This window comes from Aquarana catesbeiana, linkage group LG03 (genome assembly GCF_042186555.1).
Source record: "Aquarana catesbeiana isolate 2022-GZ linkage group LG03, ASM4218655v1, whole genome shotgun sequence".
NCBI classification, from domain to species: domain Eukaryota; kingdom Metazoa; phylum Chordata; class Amphibia; order Anura; family Ranidae; genus Aquarana; species Aquarana catesbeiana.
Genome location: NC_133326.1, coordinates 485,115,754 through 485,141,487, shown reverse-complemented (window position 1 = coordinate 485,141,487; position 25,734 = coordinate 485,115,754).

Here is a 25,734-nt window from a genome sequence, read left to right as displayed (position 1 = left end):
GGACAGGGAACTTGAGGCAGAACAGCAGGAGGAAGAGGAGGACTTCCTTACCTCTCAAGTCCCCCTTTATCCAGATACTAGTATTCCTGCAGGCCCGCCAATCACACAGGAAGAAGAATAGGAGGAGGAGGAGGATTGTGTCAGCATGGAGGTGGAGGATAACACTCAGCATCAGCAGCAGTCTTCAAGGAATTATTTGCAGTCCCCAGAAACCCATGGAGTTGTACGTGGCTAGGAGGAGGTGGTTGAGGATCATGTGATCCTTAGTGACCCAGAAGACTCAGGATCGAATGCCTCTGCAAACCTACGTCGCATGGCCCCCCTGATCCTGCAAAAGGACCCTAGGATTCGTGGTATCAAGGAGAGGGATCATTACTGGCTGGCAACCCTTCTTTATCCACGTTACAAGGGTAAGGTTGCAGAACTTATCCATCCTTCGCAGAGGGAGCAGAGGATGAAACGTCTTCGGGAGGCCTTGCAGAAAGGTTTGTGCAATGCGTTTCCAGAGCCTGGGAGGTTACAATTTCCTGGTGCTGGACAACGTGTTGCTGAGGCTTCGTTCAGTCACAGAAAGAGCGGTGGAGAAGGTGACTGGCTGACCGCTGCCTTCAGGCAATTCTTCAGTCCTCAGTGCCCAGGTCTGATCGGTTCCAGCAACCATCTCCAGCGTCTGAATTACATGGTGCAGGAATATCTAGGGGCAAGATCAGACTTGGAGACCTTTCCACCAGAACATCCACTGAGTTACTGTGTCCTGAGGATGGACCACTGGCCAGAGCTCGCTCAATATGCAATTGAGCTACTGGCCTGTCCTGCATCCGGCGTTCTTTCTGAACGCATTCAGTGCTGCTGGAGGCTTTGTAACCGATCACAGAGTGCACCTGTCCACAGATTCTGTTGATCGGCTCACATTCATAAAAATGAATCAGTCTTGGATCACCAGCTACCAAGCACCTGATGTTGATGTAACCGAATGATTTTTCTATGAATGTGGGATGCCTTGAAGACTACATATGCTGAGTGACTATCATATTATGCTGAGTGACTATCCTATTCCCCCTCGATTTTCATGATGATAGCTTCTAAGAATATTTTCGGTTCAGGGCACCACCACCACTACCTAAGGCCCAATTTTTCTGCTCCTGTTTAACAGGGGTGCATATTTACAATTTTTGATCTAATATTTCACAGCAGGGCCTGTTCCTGCACTCAACAAAAGTATCTGTGAGGCTTTACAGTGTTGTGCCACCACCACCACCACCGTCTAAGGCCCAATTTTTCTGCCCCTGTTTAACAGGGGCACGTAATTACAATTTTTGATCTAATATTTCACAGCAGGGCCTGTTCCTGCGCTCAACAAAAGTATCTGTGAGGCTTTACAGTGTTGTGCCACCACCACCACCACCACCTAAGGCCCAATTTTTCTGCCCCTGTTTTACAGGGGCATGTCATTACAATTCTTGTTATAATATTCCACAGCAGGGCTCGTTCCAGCACCCACCAAGAGTAACTGTGAGGGCTCACAGTGTTCTGGTACCACCAACACCTAAGGCCCAATTTTCCGCAGAGTGTATAGGGCAGGCCGTATAGTATATACAGGTGGTCCCCTATTTTCAAACACCCGACGGAGGGAGACAACAGGAAGTGAGAGGAAATCTACCCCTAGGAAGAGAAATTCTCTCCTGTAAGAGTTAATATGGGAAAAAGGTGTCTCCCCACTGATGCATTACCACCAATCCTTGTTTCCCTAATAACCCAAAATGTTCTAAATCCAATTGTCACTGGGACAGAAAGTGAGGTGAAATCTTCTGAACAGGGGCACAGAGAGCAAAGCGAATGTTACAGGGGTGATGATAACCCTTCCCTATGTTATCCAAAAAGTATAAAAATAGATTTTTTGGCTGGAGCTACACTTACAAAATGTACCTGTACCAAATTACAAACAGATTCAACTTAAGAACAAACCTACAGTCCCTATCTTGTTTGTAACTCGGAGACCGCCTGTATACTGATGCTGTTCAGAGCATATAGGGGCCCCACGCCCTTTTTTTTAAATTTGGGTGCGGGGTTCACCTTAATATTCATACCAGACCCAAAGGGCCTGTAATGGGCTGGGGGGGGGGGGCAACATTACATTACAGCCGCAAGCAGTTTTAAATGACTTTTTTTCCTTAAGAAATATCATTTTGTGCAGGGACTGTTCTAAACACGGGAAAAATGAGCCACTTTACAGGCATACTATAGACACCCCACAGGCACAATAGTTAAAGGAATATTACACTTTTATTGTTTCACTTTAAGCATTATTAAAATCACTGCTCCCAAAAAACGGCCGTTTTTAAAACTTTTTTTTGCATTGATACATGTCCCCTGGGGCAGGACCCGGGTCCCCAAACACTTTTTATGACAATAACTTGTATATTAGCCTTTTAGCCCCATAGACTTTGCGCGTTCGCACAAATTTTTGGTCTGTTCGCATGTTCTGCCGCGAACTGAACCGGGGGGTGTTCGGCTCATCCCTACTGTCACAAACATATGATAAGTAGTCAGGAAATTAGATGTTTAATATATACCCTTGAAAATATTAAGGTGTTCCTTGGATTTTGGCTCCCTATATGCACCTGGTGTCAGGAACGGTTTCACCTGCTGGTGGCACAGTTATGCTCAGCACCAAAAGGTGTAGTTCTGGTAGCCACCAGCAGGTGTCTCCCTGCCAAGACTACCAACCAGCTATCAAGCACACCTGTTGTGGGTCTGCTGGTCTATATAAGCCTGCCCTGAACCAAAGCTCAAATGCTTCAGAATTCCCTCTACTAGCCTTGTTCCTGCCTGAACCTACTTTTGTTCTTGCTTTGTTCTGGACCCCGTTCCATGTATCCTGTCCTTGAGTCCTGTTCCCTGTTACCTGCTCCCTTTACGGTCCACTTCCTTATACCTGGCTTCTGTTTCCCTTTTGCTTTTGTCCCTGCCTTGTTTATTTCATGTTTGTTTCCTTTGCTTGTGTATATATATTAGCAGGGCTTTTTTTCTCGAAGAATAGGTGCAGGAACTCCCCCCGTCTGAGTCACCCCTTGTCTCTGCCCCCTACCCACCTCTGACCACCGTCCCTTGATTCCACCCCCTACCCACCTTCCAGTACTGCCCCTTTTAGAGAATCCAGAACCAAGTATCATTTTGTGGTGCTAAATCATTTATATGGAACATGTTAATGATAAAAAGAAAAGCAGTAAAATAGATCCCCTGCAGCCAGCAACAATAGAATCCCAGCAATAGATCCCCACACAACAATAGACCCCCCCAGCAACAATGGACTCCACTCCAACAACAATAGATTCTCTACAGCAACAGTGAACCACCCACAACAAAATATCAAACCCAGCAACAAAATATCCACCAAAGCAACATTAGACCCCCCCCTAGCAGCAACAACAGATCTCCCAGCAGCCAGCAATCAATAGATCCTCTAGCAGCCAGTAAAGATAGACCTCTCCCTCAACAGTAGATCCCTTCCAGCAACATAAGACCCCCCCCCCAGCAACAATAGATTCCCCATCAATAACAATAGACCCTCACACAAAATCAGATCCCCACCAGTGACAATAGATCCCCCAGCGGCCAACATCAATAGACCCTCCAGCACACCCCACACCCCATGCTATTACATACATTCAGTGCTGGAGGTGCCGGAACTGCGTTCCCCCGCGTTCCCGCTGAAAAAAAGCCCTGTATATTAGACAGTTAGTTAGGTGTTTTTGGGGTTTGCTGTGTCTTGCACTTATTTACTTGTTTATGGTTTGCTGTTTGGTTTGCACATGTGTCCTTATCCTAAATAAACATACTTTTCTCACTTACTCGTTTGTTCCTGATTCCTTGGTGCAGCCCAACAATCTGATCGCCTGTATTGGATGTCTGTGTATGGCATCCCTGACACCCGGACAGTAAAAATATCTCACACATGTAGTATTTCCATACTTAGAAGGAGTAACAGAAAGTGTTTTGGGGTGTGACTTTAAGTCATATATGTGTGCTGTGTATAAAGAAAATACATTTTTAATTTATTTCTTCATTTTCCAAAAACTTGTGTCTCTAATTAAATATGTTGAGGGTGTACTTTGCAAAACAGGGTCATTTTATGTTTTTTTTTGTCTTGTTCTGGCACTTCAGGGCCTCAAGAAATGTGATAGGTAGTCAGAAAATTAGAATTATATGCATTATTTATGCCCCTTATGAAAGCCTGAAGGTGCTCTGTGTATTCTGGGCCCCTCTATGCATCTCAGTAGTGAAAAAGTCACATGCATGTGGTATCCCCATACTCAGGAGGAGTAGAAGAATGTGTTTTGGGGGGGTTTTTGTAAGTTTATCAATACTTTGAGAAATAACATGTTATAATTACAACTTTTACAACTTTGTGAACAAAATTACATTTTAATTACTTTTTTTTTTTTTTCACCAAAGAAATGTAGGAAAATATATATTTTTTCCAATTTTATGAAGAAAGATTATTTTTTGTAAAATGTTATTGCAGAAATTGAGTGTAGCACCCTCTAGTGTACTAGGGAACTAATGTAAGGTTTTTTCTAGTACAAGTAAATTTCCAGGCTTGGTTGGTTGCCAAGCCTGGGTGTTTTTTGTGTTCTGGGTTTGGGAGTGGCTCAGAGTAAGTGCTGGGTGACTCACAGGTGGCATCACTAGGACCTCCTACTTTCTAGAATCTTCTAGTGTTTTCTAGAAAGAGAGGCTGGAGGGGAGGTGGAGCCACCTGGGGTAGTTGTCAGAAACCATGAATCAGACTGAGACAGAAGTACAGTTAAATTTACACTTGTTTAATAATAATAAAAAAAGGTAACAGAGTAAACGTAGTCAAAACATAGCCAGAGTTCAGGAACCGGAACGGATAGTCAGACAAGTCAAAACGTCAGGGAGCCAGAGATGAGCATAGTAGAACAGCAAGCAAGATCTGGAGCCAGAAGGAATGTCAGTCAAGCAAGTCTTTAACAGGAACACAGGAGAGCGTCTCTAGAGATGTGACCAAGGCGAAGGCAGAAATCATCTGGGCTGGACGGCTTAAGTAGGCAGGACTGACAAGCAGGATATCATCAACAAGTGAGTCACTGTGAAGAGATAGGAGCTGGCAATTTGCTGGCAGCTGAGCGGCCAGCTTAGACAAGGAAGGGCTGAGGACTAAGATGCAGCAGTCTGGGATGGGTGTAGAGCCAGTCTTGAGGATGGTGGTGTCTCAGGCAGTGAAGCAAGGCAGCTGCAGCCAGGAGGGCTGTCAGTGCCTAAAGAGGTGGTACTGAAAGCAGTAGCCACAGGGTAAGCTAACACTGGGACTTTTCTATTTGCTACACCATAGGGGCCTGCAGTTCCTGCCTGTAATTTGCTTTAGGCCTGGCTGAGCCAGTGTCAGGCCGATCAAATCAGTGCTAGCTAGTCTGGAGAAGAAAAGAGAGGAAGTGATGTGCAGGAGGAGTATGGCGTAATGCTCAAAAGAGAGGAAGCGATGTGCAGGAGGAGAAATGGAGCGATGTATATACCGGATGTATATAAAGTCCCAAATTGCAATGTCCTGATCACTTGGGCATCTCATAGGTCCCCATCCCTATCCAAGTTTAATATCCCTCATTAAGAACAAACAAAAACAAAGTACAAGCACTGCTTTATGTTTCTGGATGAGTGACAAGAGTGTGTCTGGCTCTGGCTGGGGCAGGTTGACAGACAGACCACAATACTTAGCAGCTCCTACAGGGCTACCACTACATAAGAGAAACTTTTTTTTTTTTTTTTTAAGTGTTGGTCTTGTTTCCTTTATATAGTGAAAAAAAAAGAAAAAAACTGTGGTTATTAAATACCTACAGAAGAAAACTCTATCTCTTTAAAAGATATGAAAAAGAGCGTGAACTTGCATGAACAAGTAATTGATAGTCTACATATGACAGTGCTGAAGTGAAAAATAGCATGAACAGAGGGTTTAACATGGCAGTCTTCAAGTGGTTTTTGGTGTCAATTGTTGCTCTGTACACCCACCTAGGGTAGAGTAAATGTTGTAAGTAGTGAACTGTCCAATCAGAGTTCACGAAAACAACGGAGACAACCTAGCTATCACAGTATCCAAGAAGCAAAGGTATGTTCCCCTGTGGACACTGCCAGGTTTGCCCGTATGTTGATAGAACTGTAAGTTTCTTTGATTCGCAAAAGAAACAGAGTTTTCAGATTAGAGATCTCATTAATTGTGCCATGATCATGTTAACATGTCCCTGTGACAAAATCTATATAGGGAAAACTAAACGCCAACTAAGAATACGTATAGGCGAACATCTGAGGGACATAACTGAAGAGAACCCTGAGAAACCATTGGCGAGACACTTTACTCAATACCCCAGAGGCAGCCTGGAAGGCATGCGGGTTAAATGTATATACTCACTAAATCTTCCACCGAGGAGGGGCGATTTTGATCAGATCTTACTCCAAAAGGAAAAATGGTTGATTTTTAGACTAGGTTCTCTCGTGCCAATAGGCCTCAACAATGAATTGAATTTGCAACCTTTTCTTGAGACCTAGGGGACAGACTTTTTAGGTTTTAGTTTTTAGCCTCTGGGTTTAGCCGAAGCTCTATACCATTAAGTCCCCACAACCTGGCTATATTACTATATCACTATGTCTCCATCTTTTCCCTGTATGTATATGAATGTCTAGGCCCCTCTATGTCAAATGTGCCCGGTATTTGAAGTAATTTCCCTTTTTTTCCCCTTGCTTCCTCTCCTCCCCTTTCCTTAAATAAATAAATTAATTAACAATATGATACCTCATATAATGTGGATACATGGAGAGTAGCCACAGGACATTACAGATCCAAAAGCTTGAAAACTGTTAAGAATTCTCTAAATGATCGGGTTTAATAACAGACACAAATCTAAGTCTCTTTTTTCACCACATGTGAGTCTCCTTTAAAAATGTTGTGAAGCAGGGGCGGGTACATACGAGGGGTGGCTATGTCAAAAGGAGCCCTCGTACGTCCCTCTAATGTCCAGACGAAGCTACGCAATAGCATTGTAAAACGCGTTGACGTCATTTCCACCCGGACGCCACGATCATCACGATCGTATCCCCCACTGAGTTGGTGAGTCTACCAGGAAGTAGATGGGGAGCCCCCCTACTAGACCGGCATAGTGGAAGGATCCAAGGCCGGTATTTTCAGACCTGTACTAACCCCTGTTTATGGAGAAACGGCAGCTCTAAGGTACATTAGTACCGATCCACCGGGTGACATTCAACTTAACCAGGATATACGGACCCGCTCTGCGCCATATGAGGGAAATACGACACATAGACATGGACTGAGTAACCCACAGGAGTGGTAAAGTATGACTAATGAGACACTTCATTCCTCATATGCTTGAAACCAAGCGCTACAAGTCCTCTGGCATACAGGGGATATATTAACAGGGCACATCAATATTAAGTTATTCCAGAGGTGATGCCACGGACTATGCTGTTTTCTTCATGAACCATAGGTCTCAATAATATTGTTCTATCTACAGCCTGGTCTTGGGATCTCTGACTGGACATCACCCTTGGTCTTCCCCTCCCCGTTCCCTTAATGGCTCGAGCCTCCAGGGGGCTGGTACACATTTGTTCCACACATTTACAGCATTAGCTGATGTATCGGCATGGGCCGAGTGGATACAACTTGTCCCAATTCACCTGGCGTCCGGATGTCTCTGAGTTAACTGTTACATGTTTTATGTTGTATATTTACTGCATGTGTGTGAATCCATTTGGCTTGCCCACAGTGACTAGCTAAATTATATGTAAGCAAGTTTCCTATTTAAAAACCATAGCTATTTACTATGTTTTAACTATTGTTACCAGAATAAAGTGTTTACACTTTACTTATTAGTGATGTGTATATCTATCACTCAGTAAGCCCCGCTCTGTTTGGGATGCCTCTCTTATAGAGTAAATGTTCTCATTCCTCTGTCAGCAGTTTCTCTTTATGTAGAAATATGGGTTATTTTGCATGTTACTACACATGTTAATGCATAATCTCTGTCTGTAATGTGAAAACTGATATCTCCTGTGAATAAACAAAATATCCTACAATCCAATAAAGCAAGTTAAAAAAATATACATAATTTTTTATTGCACATAACATACATTTTACCATCCATATGGTTTCTGTTCTCTTTTTGCAACACACTTTTTATGATTGCTCAATCTACACAGTATACTAATTACATATCAGAACTTTTAGATATTAAAAATGTATAAATGTCTGTTCACAATAGATATTTGTTGATAAAGATAGTGTGATATAGTGTATACTGTAGGTACTGGCTGTGATATCTTTTTTTTTTTTTTTTTTGAGGTGCCTTTAACATAGGTTGATTTAACAATACAAGAAGAAATTTCCAATGCTGGACTTGTTGGACAAAAAAGATTAAAGTGTAAATAAAGTTGTAACAAGCACTTATTTTATCTATTATTGCAAGATAGAAGATTGGGTAAATCCCAATCAATCGGAAGTTGTTGAGATCGTTAAAACACATTATATGTATGAATGAATGTTAGCTGGGAAATGTGACTGCCTTTCGGCGTTGGTCATCAATGGGGTTCATGGATTACTTGGGCTGGAGTATGTTATTTTCTTTGATTGATTTTCTAAAATTCGTACTGCTAAACAATGTATTTTCTTTCTGTACTTCTTTTTTCTAAAACGTTATCAAGTTTTACAACACTTATATTGCCCTGTGAGTCATTGATACATCTGTACATTCTCCTGTATTTCTACTCTCTCTAGGTATCTTAAAAATAATAGAGACTTATTGAAAAAAATAAAAATAAACACACCAATACAGAGCAAAATAAAAAAGCCATAAAAATCCCCAATCTCTTGAACAGTTTTTTTTTAATTTTTATGTGTGTGCACCTGGCCCTTTTCCTCTTTTAAAGTGGAACAAAACCCTCCTATCATCTTGCAGCCAAGGAAGGTGCCATCTTGGCCTCTGTATGATCCTCAGGTTCCATATGTCAGGGCTGGGCCCAGCCCTTCCTTCTCTGAGCTGGCTGCCCTCCTATCATCTTGCAGCCAAGGAAGGTGCCATCTTGGCCTCTGTATGATCCTCAGGTTCCATATGTCAGGGCTGGGCCCAGCCCTTCCTTCTCTGAGCTGGCTGCTCAGCTGTCGGCTAATTGCCAGCTCCTATCTCTCCACAGTGACTCACCTGTTGATGATCCTGCTCGTCGTTCCTGCCTACTTAAGCCGTCCAGTCCAGATGATCTCTGCCTTTGCCTTGGCCACATCTCTAGAGATGCTCTCCTGTGTTCCTGTTAAAGACTTGCTTGGCTGACAGTTCTTCTGGCTCCCTGACATTTTGGCTTGTCTGACTATCCGTTCCGGTTCCTGGACTCTGGCTATGTTTTGACTACATTTACTCTGTTTACCCTTTTTTATTATTATAAAAACAAGTGTGATTTAACTGTACTTCTGTCTCAGTCTGATTCATGGTTTTTGAGAGTAGGAGAAGGCCATGAATTCAGAAGATGCAGTCAATCCACTTGTTGGTAATATTTTTTCCAGATTGGATGAGCAGGATCACCGCATGGATCAGTTTGCCATGGCGTTACAAATGCTCCTGAGTCGCACGGCTCACCTGGAATCTCCCACTGTGGCTGCTCCGGTACAACCTGTATTGCAGGCCGTCCCCGCTGTTGTTCCAGTCTCTGTGCAGGCACCCGCTTCAAGTATTACCTCTATAAGAGGTATGTCTGGTTCCGCTCCACTTCCCCAGCGATTTGGGGGCGATCCAGTCCAATGCAGAGTGTTTCTCAACTAGGTTGAGATATACTTTGAGATGCTGCCCCAGGCATTTCCCACGGACAGAAGCAAAGTAGGTTTTGTGATATCTTTGCTTTCTGAGAGAGCCTTGGCCTGGGCAAACCCTCTACGGGAGACGCAAAAACCTGTTGTCTTGAGTTACCCTGAGTTTGCAGCTTTTTTTAAAAGGGTATTTGACATTCCCTCACGCTCCCCTTCTGTTGCCAAGTGCCTCATGTCCATCAAACAGAGTACGAGAACTGTTGCCGATTACACCATTGAATTCTGTACTCTGGTAGCAGAGGTTGCTTGAAACAATGAGGCCCTCGTGGCTGCTTTTTCTCATGGTCTTTCAGATACCATCAAGGATGGGATAGAAGCCCGAGATATACCCACTGAGCTTGAGAAGTTGATCACATTTGCCATCCTCATTGACTCCAGACTCAGAGAAAGACTCTCCTTTAAGGAGCGCTTGTGGAAGCCTCCTGTACATTTGTCTATGAGCTTTGCAGTGCCACACTTGCCTCCCTCACCTCCCATGCCTCCTGGTACCGAGTCGGTCAGTGAAGATGAACCCATGCACTTGGGTTTCACGTGTCTGGGTTTTCTGGATGAGAGAACCTTTAGGAGGAGGGAGAGGTTGTGCTTTTATTGTGGCCAGACAGATCACTTTTTGAAGTCTTGTCCTACGTGTCCAGGGAACGCCCGAACCTTGAGGTCCTGTCATGGACAGACCTTAGGTGGCATTGTTTCGTCCCCAGTTATCCAGAAGGATAAGCTCCTGGTTTTGGTTACTCTTTCTTGGGCTTAGTTGTCCGTCGAGATAGAGGCTCTAATCAACTCTGGGGCTGCAGGCCTGTTCATTGATGCTGCCTTTGTATCGAAGCACCCGATTTTGCTGCAGCTGCGTGACACTCCACTTGCCATTGAGGCTCTTGACGGGACACCTCTACAGCCTGACAATGTGACTCATGAGACTGTTCCGTTGTCGATGGCAGTAGGGGCTCTTCACCATGAGATAATCCAATTCCAAGTTACTTCCTCACCTGAGTTTCTGCTGAGTATTGGTTATCCTTGGTTACAGAGGCACAACCCCTCTTTTGATTGGCTCCGTGCTGAGGTTCTCTCCTGGTCGCCACAATGCAGTAAGACATGCTTCCAGAAGGTAGCCAAGGTCCTGTGCACTTCTTCACTCTCCTCCCTGCTGGAGGAGTACCGCGATTTTAGCAATGTCTGACAATGGTCAAGCCGGTAGTTTGCCACCACACCGGTCATATGATTGTGCAATTGACCTTCAACCTTGTGCCATACCCCCTCGTGGCTGGGTTTACCCTTTGTCGGTCTTGGAGGATAAGGCCATGGAGGAGTATGTTGCAGACGCACTTTCTCAAGGTTTCATCTGCAAATCCTCGTCTCCTGCTGGTGCTGGTTTCTTCTTTGTGAAGAACAAAAGTGGTAAACTGAGACGATGTATTGATTATAGGGGTCTCAATCGTATCACGATTAAGAATGCCTATACGATTCCATTGATTACGGAGTTATTTGACCACCTCAAGGGAGCAACGGTTTTCACGAAGCTTGATTTGAGAGGGGCATACAATCTCGTGAGGATTAAGGAGGACGACAAGTGGAAAACTGCATTTAATACCAGAACAGGCCATTATGAGTACCTCATAATGCCTTTTGGCCTTTGTAACGCTCCGGCAGTTTTCCAGGAATTTATTAACAATGTCCTCCAAGATTTGTTGCAGTTATGTGTGGTGGTTTATCTCGACAATATCCTCATATTTTCCAAGTCCCTGGAGAGGCACCACACAGATGTCTGTCGTGTGCTTCAGAAACTAAGAGAGAACAATCTCTATTGTAAATTGGAGAAGTGCGAATTCCATTGTGAACAGGTTAAATGTCATTTCCACTGCTGTTTTTTTTTTGATGGACCCAGAGAAACTTTCAGCAGTCCCACAGTGGCCCGACCTGTGGGTTTATGTCCTCTGCAGCGTTTTCTTGGCTTTGCTATTATCGGAAGTTTATTCATAACTTCTCGTCTCTTTGACCAGAGATGAGAAGTTATGAATAAACTGACTGATATGACCAGAAAGGACGGTAACCCAAAGAGTTAGTCTCCTGAGTCCATTAAGGCCTTTGAGAGTCTCAAGGCTTCCTTTGTTTCTGCTCCTGTGTTGGCACATCCTGATCTTACGTTACCTTTTATCCTTGAGGTTGATGCTTCTGAGACTGAAGTTGGCGCCCTTCTGTCTCAATGTCCTACCTCTGAGAGAGTTCTGTCCTACCTCTGAGATCGTGTGTTCCTATAGTGTTTCCTCTGAGAGCGCTATGCATCCTTGTGGCTACTTTTGCAAGAAATTGTCACCTGCAGAGTGCAATTATGAGATTGGTGACAGAGAGCTGTTAGCGATCATTTTAGCCCTGAAAAAGTGGAGACATCTCCTTGAAGGTACCACTGTGCTGGTTCTCATTCTTACTGACCATAAGAATCTTACATTCTTGTCTGAGGCTAAATGCCTCTCTCTTAGAAGGGTGCGATGGGCTCTTTTCTTGTCAAGTTTCAATTACATTGTCTCATTCTTTCCCGGTACTAAGAATGTAAGGGCTGACGCTTTATCACAACAATTTTCCTCCACCCCCAAGATGGAGTCGGTTCTGGTTCCTGTGATTCCTCCTGATCGTATTCTGGCTACGCACCAGTCTCACTTCTCCTTTGGTTGACAAATTTCTTGCTGCTCAGGTCCATGCTCCTCCTAAAAACCTTCTGACTGCTGCTGTGTCCCAGAGAGTCTCTGTACTGCCGTGCTCCAGACTTACTATTCTGCCAAGGCTGCTGGCCACCCTGGGAAGAATCAACTCTTTTGGGCCATTTCCCAACAATTCTGGTGGCCTAGTCTACATGCTGATGTAACCGCCTTCGTAGCTGCCTGTTCCGTGTGTGCTCAGAGTAAAACTCCACGACACCTTCCAGTGGGTCTCCTACAACCCATACCCAATGGAGAGAGGCCCTGGACCCACCTGTCTATGGATTTCATTGTGGAGTTGCCCAACTCCTAGTTATCCTTATGGTGGTTGACCGGTTCTCGAAAATGTCTCATTGTATTCCATGTAAGAAGTTGCCCACTTCTAAGGAACTGGCTTCCATTTTTGCTCAGGAGATCGTTCGCTTACATGGGCTACCCAAGGTGATTGTCTCGGACAGGGGTAGTCAGTTTGTGTCCTGGTTCTGGTGAGCCTTTTGTGCACAGTTGGGAATTTAGACTGCTTTCTCCTCTATGTATCACCCGCAGTCTAATGGGGCCGAAGAACGAGCCAATCAATCCTTGGAGCAATTCCTATGTTACTATATTTCTGACCATCATAACAAATGGTCAGACCTCTTACCGTGGGCAACATGCTAATGATAGGTACAGACTCCAGGCTGAACGCAGACGTCTCTCATATTCTTCGCAGGATTTACCTAGTGGTTTACGCATTAGACCTTCCTTCTAATATGCGTATCTCAAATGTATTTCTTGTCTCCTTATTAAAACTTTTGGTCTGCAACTGCTTTACCACCTCGCTGCCACGTCCTCACCCTGTTCAGGTTGAGAACCATGAGGAGTATGAAGTACAGTCCATTGTTGACTCCCGTAGGTTCCGTGGGCGCATACAGTACCTGGTGCATTGGAAAGGGTACGGTCTGGAGGAACACTCTTGGGTCCCATCCTCGGACGTACATGCTCTTGTCCTCCTCCGTGAGTTCCATAGATGTTTTCCCCTCAAGCCTGGTGGTCCTCTGAGGCGGAGGGGTTGTTGAGGAGGGGGTACTGTCAGAGCTGGGCCCAGCTCTTCCTTCTCTGAGCTGGCTGCTCAGCTGTCGGCTAATTGCCAGCTCCTATCTCTCCACAGTGACTCACCTGTTGATGATCCTGCTCGTCGGTCCTGCCTACTTAAGCCGTCCAGTCCAGATGATCTCTGCCTTTGCCTTGGTCACATCTCTAGAGACGCTCTCTTGTGTTCCTGTTAAAGACTTGGCTGACATTTCTTCTGGCCCCCTGATGTTTTTGGCTTGTGTGACTATTCGTTCTGATTCCTGAACTCTATGTTTTGACTACGTTTACCTTTTTTTTTAAATTATTAACCGCTTGCTGACCAGCCGCTGTCATTATATTGCGGCAGGTTGGCACGATCCCGCGAACCATCATAGCTATACGTCGGCTCATGGGATCGGGATAGCAGGCGCCCACACTAGCCCGCTGCACAGCGGGGGTGCCGATGCTTGTGGCCAACGGTCGCAATGACTGCCGGCTACGAGCGATTGCGAGCACGAGGGACAGAACACAGAAGTGTGTGTGTAAACACACAAATCTGTGTTCTGCTCTGAGAGGAATGACAGATTGTGTGCTCCTATTAGCTAGGAACCACGATCTGTAACTTCCTATAGTCAGTCCACTCCCCCTTCAGTTAGAATCACCTCCCAGGGAACACAATTAATCAATTGATCGCCCCCTAGTGTTAACCCCTTCACTGCCAGTGACATTTTTACAGTAATCAATGCATTTTTATAGCACTCATCGCTGTAAAAAAGCCAATGGTCCCAAAAACGTGTCAAAATTGTCCGATGTATCCGCCATAATGTCACAGTCATGATAAATATCGCAGATCGCCTCCATTACTAGTAAAAAAAAATAATAAAAATGCTATAAATCTATCCCCTATTTTGTTGATGCTATAACTTTTGCGCAAACCAATCAATATACGCTTTTAGCGTTTTTTTTTTACCAAAAATATGTAGAAGAATACATATCAGCCTAAACTGAGAAAAAATTAGCTTTTTTTAAAAAAAAAAATGGGGACAGCAAAAAGTACAAAATATTGTATCTTTTTCAAAATTGTCGCTCTTTTTTTGTTTATAGCGCAAAAAATAAAAACCGCAGAGGCGATCAAATACCACCAAAAGAAAGCTCTATTTTTGGGAAAAAAATACATCAATTTTGTTTGGGTGCAGTGTCGCACGACTGTGCAATTGTCAGTTAAAGCGACGCAGTGCCGAATCCCAAAAAATGGCCCGGTCATTCAACAGCCAAATCTTCCGGGGCTGAAGTGGTTAAACAAGTGTGATTAAACTGTACTTCTGTCTCAGTCTGATTCGTGGTTTCTGACTCCATGATGCTGCACATGTGATCGGTTATGACACCAACCATTTGATAACTGACAGTTTTGGTTGCGAGTACAAGCAAATGTGACATTTACATTTCTGGCACGTGCCCAGAATATAACAGTTTTTTTTAACCAGTTAAATTGATGGGTTAAGTTCCATTTTAAGCTTTCAGCAGTTAAAGAATTGGAAGGATAAGTGCACTTTCCTAAAAAATACACTTACCTTATCTCCCTCCCTAACCTAAAGATATCAAACCCCTCTTGACCTCAGAGTACTGTGTTTAAAACCTATGGTGAATTTTCTCTGCCTCTGTGCAGTTCATCCCCTTCTTCTATGGCACTGTTTTCCATCTTGAGATACAGTTAAACAAACATCTGGGGCGGACAAGAATAGGTCACTTTACATCAGGAGAAGGAGGAAGCTGAAAAAATAAAACCTTGTTTACGCTGTTACAAAACATTGCACCGCATGTTTTTTTTTAAACTTAATTTACATTACACTTCTGTCAATTGTTTGCACAACAGTGTGTTGTAATGCACTGGAATATAATAAAATTTATGACTGCATCATTTTATTGCAACTGTCACCAACACAGCATGTTGTTAACAGACACCAAACAAAGCAAGATTTCTTGCTTTTTCTTTGCATTGACACTGCATTTGGCTTTCTGTGAATAAACGTTTAAATGCTAAGAAGTTAGATGTTAAGGCTTACATGCACTTTAAAATATAAATTTGCGAAAAAGTATTTAATTGATACTTTTGCTTTTATATTACTTTCTACCCACACTGTGGATACTGTGCTTTTTCAGTCCCGTTACAGCTTCCAAATATCTCCTCACCTGACTCCAGATCTGTATTTCTTACCACACCACTGATGCAATATGTCGTAAAATGGATAAATGAAATGAAGTAAGTTGTGACTTCAATTAGTGGAACAGACTTGGCAAAATACTGAACATTGTGGGAGCTGCAGTTACAGTAAGTTAAAAGCAGCCAGCCATTTAATGCTTTCTCTGCTGTTTTCAGTAAGTAGACAGAGAGATGTAAGCTGCAATATTACAAAAATGGAAAGGATGTAGGGAATTGTTACAATGAACTCACCACTGACATAGCCAACCATATTGATTGACCAGTACATTAAAATGTTATGCGCAAAGTATTTTTTTTTCCATCAGCTGAGAACATTATTATAGGAAAACTACAAAAAAAAGACAAAACTCCATAACAAACAAGTAATAAAAAGGGACAAGAATAGCTGCTTATGTGTGTGTGTGTCTTCATTTTGTTTTCAGGTGTACTGCTTGACAGAAAAAATAATGATAAAGATCAGACTTTGGCTTGCTATAACCACATAGGCCTGCTTGTGACACAAACATGTCTGAGTATGTTTAGAAGCTCAAACACAGGGGATTTAAATCGGTACTCCATCCTTACCTTATGTCTTGAACAGTTTTACAGGCTCCTCTCCTGTACTGATCTGTCTACATTGTATAGAGAAACAAAGAGACCAAGTGATGATGCCACTGGGTCTGAAAAAGGTTTGTAATGAAAAACTGATTTTTTTTAGTCAATAATTTAATTAGCAAGTGGGTAAGGGGAAAGGAGGAGTCAGAAAAAAAAGCATTTATAAGCAGATTAAAGGGGTTTAAACCCTCTGGTTTTTTCATGGATTAAGGTGAAAAAACACCTTTCAGGCACTGGCCCCCCAGCCCCCCCATTTTACTTACTTGAGCCCCTTCATCTCCTCGGCGGGAATGCGCTGTGCCTTTCTCCACGGGGTCCCGGCTCTTGATTGGATAGATTGATAGCAGAGCAGCCATTGGCTCCCACTACTGTCAATCAAATCCAATGACGTGGGTGCTGGGGGAGCGGTGCTGAGTCCGGCATTTGTGTCTGTGGACACAAATGCTGGACTCGTGAGCACACTCACAAGGTAACCCCCTCGGGGGTTATCTGATGCGGATAGGAGCCGCGAGAGCCACCCCAGAAGAGAAGAGGAGGTAAGTGGAGGTAAGTATGATATGTTTGGTATTTTTAAAAATTAAAATCACTTTAAACTTCAGCTTCAAGGCTCAACTCCAGACAGGATTTTGTTGCTGATCACATGCTTAACAGAGGGGTCCTGCATGACTCCTTTACTACCTATCATGGTGACACAATAGGAAGTGAAAAAAATCACTTCAAATGGGAAATTCTGCCTTAGATAGCTGTCACTTGAACAAGTCCCCATTGGAGGATTTCCTGTTCATAGGTATAACTGTATAATTCTAGATTTTCCATCACTTTCTGTCCCAGTGACAGTAGTCTCCAGAACAATTAGAGATAATGAATCCCTCCACAGTGGATACAGACAGCAATAAACATATCCACCCAGCACCAGGCCCAGATTTGGAGTGTACGACTAGGCGATACCAAAAGGTACCATGAAGAAAGAAAGATAGCATTCACCAAGTCCAACCTTAAGATTTTAATGAAGTCATATTGCAGAAGCAATGACAAAAAAAGCTAATGCAAACATAATTCACCAACGTTTAAGGGATTTGAGGGATCACTTTCAGTTTTTATGCCACCATGAGAAAGGGGTCCTTTGTGGCCCTGAAGCAAGTGCTGAATTTCTCTTCTAACTTTTCCACTCTCAGTAAATGTTTTAATTTGAAATAAATAAGGTATTAGTATTTGTCAGTGTCGGCTAATTCTTCACTAAGGCTCTCTGATGACTTTTGTTATTGGTTCCCACTAGGTAAAAGACTTCTTCACACTTCACTGAATTATCAAGTGTAAGCTTGTGAAACTGCTATGCTACTGCTATGCTTTGCCTGCAATTACAATTTATGGTCAGCCACACTGAATATCTAAAACAGAATTCGGTGACAGATGGTCAATACTATTAAATTCATTATCATAAAAAAATTGTGTTTGAAATCCTGATGTGATGATGGACTTGTGCTTTGTAATGTGCCAATTGTAAAGCAATCCAAGCTTAGTATTGATTAACGTGCAAATCATCACTGGGTTTCCTGTGATATCAAGTTATAATATATTGCATGCTTGCCTAACCTTATTTGTACAACACGGTTAATGTACACAGCCAGTCACAATTATATAAAGTACAATCATGTAAATAAGGTCAGAGCTTGAAAAAGGAGTTCCCATTACAAAGGGTTGGCCATTTATTTGGTCATTTTCTTTAATTTTTCTTTATTCTACTGATTTATACAACTCTGCCATATACTGCAGCGCATTATTATTATTATTATTATTATTATTATTATTATTATTATTATTCAGGATTTATATAGCGCCAACAGTTTGCACAGTGCTTTACAACATGAGGGCAGACAGTGACAATACAATTCAATACAGGAGGAATCAGAGAGCCCTGCTTCTTAGTGAGAAATTAATCAAAAACCTGCCCATAGCGGACATCTAATAAATATGCCTACTACAGAAATACCCATAAAAACACTAGTGCTAATTCGTACATATGCTAATTCAGTGAGAAAATTATTTGAGGACCATGGAAGGAAGACTCCCCAAAAATTCATGCAGGTAGTCTTTGATGGTTTTTAAACAGCAAAGTTGATATTTGGATTTATGTGTGTGCCCTCTTTGCTGCTTCTACTTGTATCTTAGTTCCAAATACACCTAGTACATTGGACTTTTATGAGTTACTTTTCAAAGTTAAAGTCCCCCTTGTTTTCAGAATAAGACTCTTTCGAGCATTCACTTTGAAGTAGAGTGGACTTAAAAGAGAATAATGGTTAAAGTTTTTTTGGCCAGACTTCTCTTCTGGGCCACAGGTGACCCAGAGACAGCTGAGAGTGGGCTATTGCTGCAGGCTCTGGAAGGATCGCAACCATGCTATCTTGTCTACCCAGCTGCCTACTGAGAACAGAAGCCAGCTGTGCCTGCACCCTCTATAGTTCAGTGCTCCAGTGAGCACTGGGGGAGAGTGAACTGAGCAATCAGCGGTCATGTGATCGCTCAGTTCTTGAGCTTAGAGCTGAAGTAAGATACCTGCAGCATCAGACCAGTGCTTCAGCAAAGAGGTGAATATAGATTTTTGTTTTTTATATACCTCCAACTTCTAAGTAAAAATACACTTTCCTATAAATGGCCTATACATGGGCCCATATTATAGCCAAAAATATAAGAGATTTCAAAATTACAACCCACCAACCCCCTGCCTTCAACCCATGACAACTTTTGTTTAAAAAAAATGATGCTCTGAAACTGCTATTACATGACCCTCTATGATGATGCATATTCTGGTATTAAAGACTGGTGATCCACTACTGTAGTCTAGGCAGCATTTTTTTTCAGCAGCCCCTGAACTCTCCTACATGTTATCTTATGTGTACATGTACACTCAGTTGTTTATAGTAGTTTAGAGTCAGTTAAGTTTACTGACGTTTTTTTGAAAACAGAAAAATCACAGTTTACCGGTATTTCAAATGCCAAATGCCTGTAAACGAGTGAGGGGGGAAGGCAGAGAGGAGGGAGGGAGAGAGGGAAAGAGGAGGGGAGAGGGAGGGAGAGGGGGAGGGAGTGAGAGATAAGGGGAAGAGAGGGAGAAAGAGAGAGGGAGCGAGAGAGAGGGGGAGAGAGGGGGAGGGAGAGGGGGAGAGTGTGGGAGGGAGAGAGAGAAGGGGAGAGGGAGGGAGAGAGAGAGATGGGGAGGGGGAAGGGAGAGAGAGATAAGGGGGGGTGAGAGGGATAAAAGGAGAGGAAAAGAGAGGGGGAGGGAAAGAGAGAGGGGGGAGAGGGAGTGAGGGAGGGAGGGGGGGGGAGGGAGGGAAAGAGAGGCAGAGAAAGGGGGAGAGAGGGAGGGATGGAGAGTTAGAGAGAGAGGGGGAGAGTGAGGAAAAAAGAGAGGAAGAGAGAGATGGAGAGAGAGGGGGGGAGGGAGAGGGGGAGAGAAAGAGTGAGAGGGAGGGAGAGAGGGGGAGATGGAGAGAGAGAGAGAGAGAGAGAGAGAGAGGGAGAGATATGTAGAGAGAGAGAGGAAGAGAGGGAGAGAGAGGAAGATAGAGAGGGGGAGAGAGGGGGGGGTGATGGAGAGAGGGAGCGAGAGAGAGGGGGTGGAGAGAGACGGGGGAGAGGGGGAGGTAGAGAGGGAGAGAGATAGAGATAAGGGGGAGAGAGAGGGAGTAAGAGAGAGAGAGAAGAAGGGGAAAAGAGAGAGGGAGAGAGAGGGGGAGGGAGAAAGGGGGAGGGGGAGGGAGAAAGGGGGGAGAGGGAGGGAGAAAGGGGGGAGAGGGAGGGAGAGAGAGAAGGAGAGGGAGAGAGGCAAACAGAGAGGGGGAGAGAGAGGGAGGGAGGAAGAGGTAGAAAGAGAGGGGGAGGGGGAGAGAGTGGGGGTGGGAGAGAGAGAGGGGGAGAGAGAGGGGGGAGAGAGAGAGGGAGAGAGAGAGATGGAGAGAGGGAGAGAGAGGGGGAGAGGGAGGGAGAGAGAGTGGTGGGAGATAGAGAGAGAGATGGAGTGGGAGAGAGAGGAAGATAGAGGGGGGAGAGAGAGAGAGATGGAGGGAGGGAGGGAGGGAGGGAGGGAGAGAGAGAGGGGGGAGAGTGAGGGAGGGAGAGAGAGAGATGGGGAGGGGGAAGGGAGAGGGAGAGAGAGATAAGGGGGGGCGAGAGGGAGAAAAGGAGAGGAAAAGAGAGGGGGAGGGAAAGAGAGAGGGGGGAGAGGGAGTGAGGGAGGGGGAGAGGGAGTGAGGGAGGGAGAGGGGGAGAGAGGGAGGGAGAGAGAGGCAGAGAAAGGGGGAGAGAGGGAGAGGTGGAGAGTTAGAGAGAGAGGGGGAGAGAGAGGAAAAGAGAGGGAAGGGAGAGAGAGAGGAAGAGAGAGATGGAGAGGGGGGAGGGAGAGGGGGAGAGGGAGGGAGAGAGAGGGGGAGATGGAGAGAGAGATAGAGGGAGAGGTATGTAGAGAGAGAGAGGGAGAGAGAGGAAGATAGAGAGGGGGAGAGAGAGGGGGTGTGATGGAGAGAGGGAGCGAGAGAGAGGGGGTGGAGAGAGACGGGGGGAGAGGTAAGGGGGAAAGAGAGGGAGAAAGAGAGAGAGAGAAGAAGGGGGAGAGAGAGAGGGAGAGAGAGGGGGAGGGAGAGAGAGAGAGAGAGAGAGATTGAGAAGGAGAGGGAGGGAGAGAGAAAGGGATAGAGAGGGAGAGAGGCAAACAGAGAGGGAGAGAGAGGGAGGGAGGAAGAGGTAGAAAGAGAGGGGAAGAGGGAGAGAGTGGGGGTGGGAGGGAGAGAGGGGGGAGAGAGAGAGGGGAGGGAGAGGGGGATAGAGAGAGATGGAGAGAGAGAGGGAGAGAGAGGGGAGAGGGAGGGAGAGAGAGGGGTGGGAGATAGACAGAGAGATGGAGTGGGAGAGAGAGGAAGATAGAGGGGGGAGAGAGAGAGAGATGGAGAGAGGGAGGGAGGGAGAGAGAGGGGGGGAGAGGGAGAGATAGAGAGAGAGAGTAGAGGAGAGAGGGAGAGGAAGGGAGAGAGCGGGGGAGGGAGAGAGAGATAGGGAGAGATAGGGTGGGAGATGGAGAGATGGAGAGGGAGAGAGAGGAAAATAGAGAATGAGGGGGAGAGAGAGAGAGAGAGAGGAGAGAGGGAAGGAGCGAGGAGAGAGATGGCGAGAGGGAGGCAGGGATAGAGAGAGAGAGGGGGGGTGGAGAGAGGGAGAGAGATGGGGAGAGGGAGGGAGAGAGAGGGTGGGAGATGGAGAGATAGAGAGATGGAGAGGGAGAGAGGGGAAGATAGAGAGGGAGAGAGAGAGAGGCGAGATGGATAGAGGGGAGAGATGGAGCGAGGGAGGGAGGGAGAGAGAGAGGGAGAGAAAGGGAGAGAGAAAGAAAGAGAGACTGCTCTCTCTGCTGCTGCTCTCTCTTCTCTCACAGAATGCATGAAATAGTTAATAATATTTGTTTTTCATGCATTGTGGACATTTAGGAGGGTCTCTTGAGGTTATCTTTAAAAAATGCTTCTAAACGCAAGCGTTTAGAATTCACAATAAAAGTGAAATATTCCTTTAAATTTCATACCTGTGGGGTGTCTATAGTATGCCTGTAAAGTGGCACATTTTTCCTGTGTTTAGAACAGTCCCTGCACAAAATGACATTTCTAAAGGAATAAAAGTCATTTAAAACTGCTATAATGAATTGTCTGTGGAGGAAATTAAAAGTGCTTGTTTTAAAGGCTTATATGCATGGTATTGTCATAAAAATTGTTTGGGGACCTGGGTCCTGCCCCAGGGGACATGTATCAATGCAAAAAAAAAGTTTTAAAAATGGACGTTTTTTCAGGAGCAGTGATTTTAATAATGCTTAACGTGAAACAATAAAAGTGAAATATTCCTTTAAATTTTATACCTGGGGGTGTCTATAGTATGCCTGTAAATTGGCGCATGTTTCCCGTGTGTAGAACAGTCCCTGCACAAAATGACATTTCTAAAGAAAAAAAAAGTCATTTAAAAGTACTTGCGGCTATATTGAATTGTCGGTCCCGGCAATACAGATAAAAGAAGTCATTGAAAAAAACACCATGGGATCCCCCCAGACCATTACCAGGCCCTTTGGGTCTGGTATGAATATTAAGGGGAACCCCGAACCAAATTTTTTAAAAAAAAATTGCGTGGGGGTCCCCCCAAATTCCATACCAGGCCCTTCAGGTCTGGTATGGATATTAAGGGGAACTCCACGCCAAAGTTTTTAAAAAAATGCAGGGGACTTCCCTATGGCTTTCCCGGGGCGTCAGAGGGGGCGGGGCCACCCGGTTATGTAAACGGGAGGCCCCACCCCAATCTGACGCCCCAGGAAAGCCATAGGGCAGTCCCCATGTGTCAGAGGGGGTGGGGTCACCCGGGAACATCACCGTGTGGCCCTGCACTCAGTTTTAAATGAACTGTCAAAGCGAAGATGCATCATACGGCGGGTGCCTCCCATGGAGGCGGGTTGGTCGCGGCTTTGTTTTTTTCTTTTTCGGTCCATCGGCAGAGCGTGAGAAGAAGACTTCGTGGGACATTTTTATCTTTTTATTTTTTAATAAAGGACTTGTCCCAAGCCGTGTCTTGTCATTTGTACCATTTTGACATTTTTTTTGTGAAATGGTAGGGGTACATTTGTACCCCGTTACCATTTCACACAGGGGGGAGGCCAGTATCTGGGGGTCCCCTTGTTAAAGGGTGCTTCCAGATTCCGATAAGCCCCACACCTGCAGACCTCCACAACCACCAGGCAAGGGTTGTGGGGATGAGACCCTTGTCCCCATCAACATGGGGACAAGGTGCTTTGGGGGGCTACCCCAAAGAACCCTCCCCATGTTGAGGGCATGTGGTCTGGTACGGTTCAGGAGGGGGGGTGCTCTCTCATCCCCCCTCTTTTCCTGTGGCCTTCCAGCTTGCGTGCTCGGACAAGAGTCTGGTATGGATTTTTGAGGGGACCCCCACGCCATTTTAAAAAAAATTTGGGCGCGGGGTTCTTCTTAATATCCATACCAGACCCAAAGGGCCTGGTAATGGACTGGGGGGATCCCATGCCATTTTTTTCAACGACTTCTTTTATCTGTATTGCCGGGACCGACAATTCATTATAGCTGCGAGTAGTTTTAAATGACTTTTATTCCTTTAGAAATGTAATTTTGTGGGAGACATGCGCCACTTTACAGTCATACTATAAACACCCCCAGGTACGAAATTTAAAGGAATATTTCACTTTTATTGTTTCACTTTAAGCATTATTAAAATCACTGCTCCCGAAAAAACGGCCGTTTTTAAAACTTTTTTTGCATTGATGCATGTCCCCTGCGGCAGGACCCAGGTCCCCAAACACTTTTTATGACAATAACTTGCATATTAACCCTTAAAATTAGCACTTTCCCCCATAGACTTTTAAAGGGTGTTACGCGGCTTTCGAATCTGCCGCGAACACCCCAAATTGTTCGCTTTTAGGCGTACAGGCGAACACCTGATATTCGAGTCAAACTTATGTTTGTTTCAAACATCAGGCTCATCCCTATTTATAAACTACGCTAAACATGCATAAACGCAGTATGTAAAAGCGGCAAACAGACGTTTTTAAACATTGGTTACTATCTGTCAAGTTTCCAGCGTTCAGAAGAGCTTTTCAAACATCCTGTGTACCTGAAGCCTTAAGCCTCGTACTCACGATCGGATTCTCTGCAGACAGTGCCCTTGTCCGAAGGGCGTTGGGCCGAAACTTGTCTTGCATAGAAACGGCTCACAATTGTTGCCCAACAAACGCGAACGTAGTGACGTACTACGTGGTTTTTCAGCACTCTTTAGCGCCACCCTTTGCGCTCCTTCTGCTAATTTCGTGTTAGTAGAAGTTTGGTGAGTGTTGATTCGCGCTTTTCATTTCACACTTTTCATTTCGTGCTTTTCAGTTTGTTTCTGAACTGCCATTTGTCAACCAGCCATGTTGCAGAATCGGAGGAGATAACATGTTATTTATTATTGGCCTTCGAGTTATTGCTTTGACCCAAGTCCAGTCCAGGAACAGGAGGAGGAGGATTCCTTGGACCAAAAATTGGTTGCTTTATTAATCATGACCAATTATGTCATATCTCTTTGCTGCGGTAGCTCCAGGAGAATAATCTAGATGATTTTCGGAATTATCTCTGGATGACGGACCCCTGCTTTCACCAACTCTTGGCATTGTTGATCCCCTATATTAAGAAGCAGGACACATGCATGAGGCTTTAATTTTATTTTTTGGTTGAATAATGATTTGATTTGGTATATTTTCTATATTTTTGGATGCATTGAATGCACCTTTTGGTTAAGTTCTTTTGGCAGATAGCATGTCTAATTTTATTTGTTTTCTTTTTTTAATGCACAATAAAAAATTGTGGAGAATAATACTTGGCTATGAGGGTTATTTAGTAAAGGCAAATCCACTTTGCACTTGTCAGAGAGCTCACCTTGCTGGTCGCGGTTCTGGCCGCCCTGGTGCGCGCCAGTGCGCGTTGGTGCGAGCATTCCTGTGCGCGCTGCTGTGCGTGTCCCTGCAGGCGCTGGTCTGTGTACTGGCATGCGGGCGCGTGCGCGTGTGCGCGCGGGTGTGCGCATGCGCCTGTGAGCGTCGGCATGCACATGTGCACGCCGTTTGGTGCCAACCGGCCTATTTAGGTTTGCCATGCACTCTGCTCAGTGCTGCCTGATCAACAGCTTCCGGTTCCTTAGTTCCCACTACCTGTTCCTGCGTTCCTGTGTTTCCAGATCTCCTGACTACCCAGCTTGCCTCTAATACTCCGCTGATTGCTGCCTGTACCCAACCTTGGCTTGTCCCTTCTTCTGCCTGCTCCTTTTGTACTGTGCTGCCTGTCTGTTGCCGAACTCTGCCTGTGCCCTGACCTGCCTGCTTGCTCCTGCTCAGCACCTGTTTGCCTGTGTTCCAGCTTACCATCTGCTGCTTGAAGATCCTCTTTCACCCAGCACCTGGATCCCTCCAAGCTCTCTTACCATTCCATGCTCCCGTGCCTCCTGTCCACTCTACCAGGGGCCGCGAGTAGGATACGTACGGGAGACCACCCTCTGCCCAAGCGGACTCACCGGTCTGGTAAGTAAAGTCTGACAGCACTACAAGTGCACTCAAAAGTGCAATAGCTGTAGATCGCTGTAGATATGAGGGGAAGCTCTGCAGATTTTATCATCCAATCATGTGCAAGCAAAAATGCTGTTTTTTATTTTCCTTGCATGTCCCCCTCAGATCTACAGCCACTGCACTTCCAAGTGCACTTGCAGTGCACTTGTAGTGC